The sequence below is a fragment of the Pinus tabuliformis genome, chromosome 8 (assembly GCF_031772625.1).
Source record: "Pinus tabuliformis cultivar Carrire ecotype Pingquan chromosome 8, CPIR1, whole genome shotgun sequence".
NCBI lineage: Eukaryota > Viridiplantae > Streptophyta > Pinopsida > Pinales > Pinaceae > Pinus > Pinus tabuliformis.
The window spans coordinates 772,801,538-772,808,856 of NC_142294.1; the positions used below are offsets into that span (position 1 = coordinate 772,801,538).

General features: G+C 35.5%; 1 pseudogene; it reads left to right on the forward strand.

The window, feature by feature from the left end:
• Positions 1-5,187: 5,187 nt before the first annotated feature.
• Positions 5,188-6,039, forward strand: LOC149237875 (uncharacterized; annotated as a pseudogene).
• Positions 6,040-7,319: the final 1,280 nt, after the last annotated feature.

Below are 7,319 nucleotides of genomic sequence, written 5' to 3' on the forward strand. Positions count from 1 at the left end.
ACACTACATTACATTGAAAGACCCTATGATCCATAGTAAAAGTAATGCTACCTTGTTGCTTTATATCTTTGCTCATGTAACCCTTTGATCCTCTCACTTAGCTACCTAGTTTTTATCCCTTATCGAGAAACAAAACCATAAATTTTCCAAAACTCACCTGGGCTTAGCTATATAGCCTAAAATCCTTTACAATAGAGTCATCTCTTAGCTATGATTTCATAGCAAGAGCCTTCTCTCATTTGGTAGGTCTAGATACCAAACTAAAAGCTTGGTTTGTTGTTACCTCTCTTGATCTCATGATTAACCTCGTACAATGTGGAGGATAACAGAGGGCATGACAAGTAGGGAGTGGTAAGGTGTTCTAGGGAATGTAAGGTTCCCAACTCATGGAAAAAAGTAATTCTAGTTATGAGGTCATGACTTGCAAGATGTCTTAGGGAATACTAGGGCATGATAACATGTCCCAGATAGTAAGAAGACATGTCAAACAAGATAAGATGTGCCATGTGCTAAGACGTGCCAAGATGTACAAGGGTGGGACAATGCATGCCAAGGACATCCAGGGGAGAAAAAGGGAGGAACAAGTTAAACTACAAGGAAATGAGCACATAATAGGGGTAATAAGTCATCAATTTACTTTTTCCATGAAGGGCATGCTAGGCACACCAACACTAGATGCCGATAGGTGCCAAGTGCCAAGTGTCAATGCATTCTAAGTGCCAAATCTTCCTCCATTTCTTCTCATGTAGTTTCCAATAATTTATCTCAAATAAATTTAATATTAAACCATGCCAAATCATACCAAGTAATCTCAATGCATGCCAAACATGCTAAGACTTTCCAAGTGAAAACACGTGCGAAGTGCCAATGTGCATCAGGGAGTGTGATGCTTGCTATGAAGTGGCAAAGCATATCGAAGAGTGATAAGGTGTGCAAGAGAATGCCAATGCATGATGAGGAGTGTTAGGGAGTACTAGGACAATAGAAGGGAGCACTAGGTTAAAATGCGTGGAAATGAATGAATATGGGGGTGTGTTGGGGAGTGTCAATGGGTGCTAGCTATGATGCTAAGAAGGGTGTGACAAGGTATCCTAAGCATGGATAATACATGAGAGGGAATATCAGGTAATGTCAAGAAGTGCTAAAGTGTCCTAGGTAGTTCTAGGGTGTGCTAACATGTGCCAAGTAGTACCAAGGCATGCAAGGTGCTAAGACATGCTAGGATGTGCATGGTGCGAGAGTATGCCAATATGCGACAAGGAGGTTTAGGGAAACAAAAGGAATAACCAAGCTAAAATGAAAGGAAATGAACACATAAGAGGGTCAGTAAGTCATGACTCTATCTTTTTGAAAAGGGGCACGCTAGGAACACTAATAATATGTTCCAATTCATGCCAAGTGACAATGTGTGCCTAATGTCAATGTTTGTCAATGCAATATTATGCCAATGTGTTCCATGGAATGATAGGGACTACAGGGCATCCCAACACATAATAGATAAGTTCTATGCTATGCTAGGGCATGTCAACGTGTGCTTGGGCATCCTACTCATGGCAAGATGTTCTAGGTACAAATATGTGTGAGGTACAAAGATGTTCCAAGACATATGAGGTGCCAAGGAATGTTAGTGTATTGTTCCAAAACATGCTAAGGTGTGGGATGAGTGTTGAGGAGTGCTAGGTCTATCTCGCTAGTAGAATTTAGATAGCTTGATTATGCATTAAATAATATAGTTCCTACACACACTATTGGAACTTTATTTAAAGAAATTTTTCTAGATAATAAACCTAATAGAGATGAATCATGTGTTGACTAATAGGAAAACTATATTCTTATGACTTAGAGTAAAATGATACACACTAATTACTTCTTAACAAATTGACTGACTATTATAACCACTATGACCTTGGACACATAATGAAAAAACTCCACAACAATGGTCTTAAATCGTTATCTTTTGAAAAAAACTATAGTAACCAGTACATAATGTCATAAAAAACTCATTGGAATGATCAATGATAATGAACATTTTTTGATCATCTCCAAAAGTAACCAAAAAAATCATTGGTGAGAATCAATAAAAGTTTGTCACTAGAAGTGTCACCAGAAAGAGAATTAGTGATGGGCCTTTAACGACCCTCACCAAAAGTGTCACCATAGAGATAGTTAGTGATGGGCCTTTAACGACCCTCATCAAAAGTGTCATTGAAAGTGGCTTTGGTGACAAACCTTGAAGGACCATCACCATATACACTTACAACAACGATTTTTAAAGACCGTCAAGATATGCGACATTGTTGAAGGACCTTAAAGGTCTATCACACGCACGAAGCATCATAAAAAACTCTTTGGAATGATCAATGATGACAAATATTTATTATTGACTACAACAAAAGTAACCAAAAATATCATTGATGACGGTGAATAAAATATTGTCACTAGAAGTGTCACCAAAGAGAGAATTAGGGATGGGCCTTTAACGACCCTCATCAAAAGTGTCACCAAAGAGAAAAATAGTGACGGGCCTTTAATAACCGTCACCAAAAGTGTCATTGACAATGGATTTGGTGACAAACCCTAAAGGACCATCACTATATACATTTACACCAACACTTCTTTAAAAACCATCACCACATGAGAGATTGGTGATGGAACTTAAAGGTCTATCACAAGCATGACCCTCAGTAATCACCTTTTTTCTTGTAGTAAGATTCAAATTTTTCATTTTCTTCCATGCAAGGTGGTTTGAAGCCCCAACCAATTTGTTGCTTTCCTTACAAAAAGATTGTGACATATTCATATGTGGACATAAATATAATTACTTGATAGGATTCTCCTTCTTCTTGTTGCTTCCTTGATGTTGACGATGTTATAGAAGTTAAAAACTCCTCCTTGATAAAGGTATTTTTCTTCAAGAATGATCCTTGATCCCATAGAGTGCGAGATATATTTGGATCATTCGATGGTGATGTCTTTATTGATGAAGATCAATGATGACTTCATGGTGATTTATTTAATGGTAAGGACCTATCTTCAATGTGATAGGGATCACCTTGGAATCTTGATGACGACTCCTTTTGATCTAGCTTCCTTTGGATGAATAGTTTTCAAGAATTTTCAACTTCAAATTGATTGAGAGAAAATCCAAGAAATGCTTCTAGGGTTTTTAGGTTTTTCAAGATGATTATTTGATACTCATCTTGAAGTGATTCTCTTGGATGAATAAATCTCAAGCTACCTTGATTCGTAGATCTCTTCACTTTAGTAGATATAGGGTCTTGGCCTTTTCCTCTTGATGATGATTCCAAGACTTCTTTTGGTGTAGATTTCTTCTTCGACCTAGGGTTTTGACACTTATTAGTAGATATTGAGTTGAAGATGATATTCTATAATCACTTTGATTCCTTTATCTAGATTTTATCCTTGAGTTTTCCTTGATCATATGTCGTTTCTTCACTTTGTGGCCTTAGCTCTCATTCCATGTTGAGGAATCTAGGGCATTGAGATTAAGTGATTTATCTTCGTTCTACAATTTCTTGTGAATGTTTTTTACTTTGTTACACTTGGATATTATTTTACTTAGATTATTAGTGTTCTTTTCCATCAAACAACTACCAATGCATAAACCATAAAGAGATAAGTGACACAAAATTTAGACTATCATCCAAGGCCAAAACCTCTCCCACTTGAGAGGAAAACCAGAAAAAAAATTTCTTATGTAGATTTGAATCGATGGATACGAGGACCATGACCCTTGACCTACTTTACTCTCCAAGACCAAGACACAAGTTCTCTTACACTACTTATCCTTCATGCCCAAGTCAACACTTGGTATAACTACTTCCCTTCCTCTTTATCTCAACTATAATTTAGATCTTCACCCTCTTGTTTTAGATTTGAAATTCTCCGTCTCTTTAAAAACCCTAACACATGGGAAGTACCTTTAATTCCTCCTTATAGGATGGATAATTATTTTACTATAGTTAGGATTTCCCTCTAGACTTTCCCCTTGCTTGAATCAACCTTCTAAGATGACCGATATAGTCTTGACTTCCCTTGCAACACATGATCCTTCCCCTCACATGTGTGATGGGAATTATCCCTTAAAACACCCCAAACCAACTTGTCTTTTAGAATTTCATTCTTCACTTGGAGAGAGAGGCTTCCTTCATGTGATTTCACACTTCCTACTGCAATCCTCTTTTTGTCAAAAATTATGTGTTTTGAACTGACGCTGAGATGCCTATTTATAGTGGTTTCCCATGATAATAAGTTGACTTGACACTAAGCTAGGCTAGCATGTGTTTTGGAGAGGTTTCATCACTTTATTTAAGGGTGAATTGCTAGGAGATGATTACGCTTCTCTTGGAGGGTATTTTGACTCTTTTAATGACTTATACAGATATGTGACATGCCCAAGAAGGGTCCTTCATACATGACATTGACTCAATTTGACTTTATGAAAAATCCTAAGGTCTCATAATGGGAGCCATTACTAAAATTAAAATTCCCTGATCATGAAACTCATGAGACAAACATTACAATAAAAAATGTATTTTTCTTCTTTATATCAATTACATAAAATCGCAATTACACATGTCATTATGAAGACCAAACCTAGTTACGCTTTTCAACAATTTGCATACCCTCGTCATGATAATATCCAATGGAAAAGTTGCAATCCCCCCAATCAAGAAATATTGAAACGTGTTAATTCCATTGTGTTTTGAGTGAGATCTGAAATTCTACTTTATCCATATGAAATCCAATGAGGTCAGGACCACTGCCAAACATCCTAAGCCAATTAATGGTAATGTTTAAAGTATAAGCAAAGGGATGACGTTTTAAGAATTTAACATTACCATTAATTGCATGGTATTATTAGAGAAATATGGTCAAATACTCGGATTCCCAATTCATAAATTATTGGATTTAATTATTTACTTTTCATTCAAGGGTATGTGGTAGCATTGTACAAAACTAGTTAGTTCGATATTGAACCAACAAGTTCAGCGAAAAAAGGTTTCTTTGTTATTGAAGTGATTAGTTCTGTACAGGAACCAAATGGTTCAGAATTGAATCATCCTTTTCCAATCCATGATATTGGGTAAGAGCAATTTCCCCTAAAAAATGATGATATCTACCCATTGAGTCTAGACTAGTCTGGTTTGTTAACACTAATTTCAATATGCTACAATTCATTAGGAAAATGTACCTTTGGTATACAATACACCTCATTAGGGGTACTAAAAAAAACCTAAAAATTCATACAATCCATATATTCTAGGAGTTGTATTGGGTAGGGATGGTTAATTTATGAGCCATGAACCATATAATAATGCTCAAATGTACCAACACTCAATTTCATCCCCTAGTTATTTTTCATCTTTACAATTTGGTTAGGGTGTTCTAGTATTTGGTGTTCTTGAACCAAGGCATGTGGTTATTGATATGATGAATGAAAATGGAACCAATGTAAGTACATATCCTACCATCCCATCATTATGTCACTTCGCTAAAATGATATCTAATCGTGCCATTTTCAAGGGCTAGCTTCTTTTTTGGGAAAAAAAACTCTGATCAAAACACAAAAGGTTCAACTCGATCATGTGAAGACAAACAACAATCTTTCATTCCTTTAGGACAAACCGCAAAACAATGATTTAGAACCTGTACTCGTGAGAATCAAAGGAAAATGAATCGAGGTCTATAGCTAAACCAATAGCAAGATGTTAGTCCTCAAGGTCCGGTTCAAACAAAAGCTTACATCCTACTTGGAAAGATATCTCCGTATTATAGTCAAATGAAGGTGTGTGTACTATTAGTTACCAATTCTACAGATTTAAACTTCACTCGGCATGGATGCGTAGGAATTAAGAAGCTAAATGAAAGTATACAAGTCAGGAGATCCTCATTTAATGGTAATAGCGCTTGAGATGTCTCAAGTGAACGAACTTGATTGTTCAGACTAACAAGATAAAGAACCAGTGGATATCTCTAGCTGGTGTCACAAATACTAGAACAGATCAAGCTATATGAAATAATGAAGCTTATTTCCTGCTAATGTGATAGATGAGCATAACCACTTTGATTTTCCTACTAGTTATGATTATGCGTGATATTTTTTGTGATAAAATATTGGAGGATGACGTCCATAAGTATATTAAATATAAAGCATGGGCAAGCACCCCAAATGGTAATATGATATTAGGTCAGGCTTATGATCAGGATGCACAATATATAGTAGTAGCAAATCTAGGATGCTATCCATTATTCTTGTTCTCCTCTATTAATCGGATTTGTCAATTCAGAGGCGTAGTTGAGATGATTGGTCATGTGGATTTTAAAAGTACCATGGATTTCTGGAAACTAGACAAATTGAGTGGTTCCTTCATAGTGAAATGACATATCTTAAAATGTATCAAATTCTAATCTTCTTCATATAATTTAGGAAAACAATGAGGAAAATCATGTAATAAAAAATAGGGATACACGAGATCAAATATGTCCAAGGTATGCATGTGGGGAAATTTTTTAAAAACTACTCAACAAAAGAAATCAATATTTGATTATTCCAGATATTCTGAAGACTGTGAAAAATCAATGCTTAAAAAAAGCTTCATTCTAATCAACTACAACCACTTCCATCTATAGTGGATCATATTGATCAATAAAAATTTGAGCAATTATGCCAATTATATGGAAAAGTGTAAAATATTTGAACAATTATGCCAATTATATGGAAAAGTGTAAAATTTTGGGGATTTAAAGGTGACTGAATATGGTACCCCAGTGTCTTGTGCAAAAGAGACAAACATAAAACCTATTGTTTTAGTTTTTGGAGAAACTAATTCCAACTATTGGATTAGTTTTTTTAGAAATTAATGCAGGTGTCATAAATAGTTTTATAAATAGTTCTAGTTCAATTTTGGTCAGTTGATTTTCAGTTGAGTTCAACTTCAATTAGTGAATGTTGATGTCTGCTATGTAATTTAACTGTTTGATAATTTTGAGAAGAGAATTTTTGCTTTTTGCTCCACATTTTTCAATCCTTAACCTGGTATTAGAGCTTAGACTCCATAAGAGCTTACATTCCATAAGACTCTTTGAAAGAAACAGAGAGAAGTGTGCAGCTGCATAAGACTCCTTGAGATAATAACAAAGAATGTAAGAACAAAGTGGTTATGCCCAAGAATTTAAAAAAGTGAAACACAGAGATGGTAATGTTAAAGAATGAAAGAATAAGTTACTTGTGAAGAAAGCCTTATGCCGCTAAGCTGGTAGATCGTTTCCTCACCTAAAAGAGAAGGCCGTTTGAA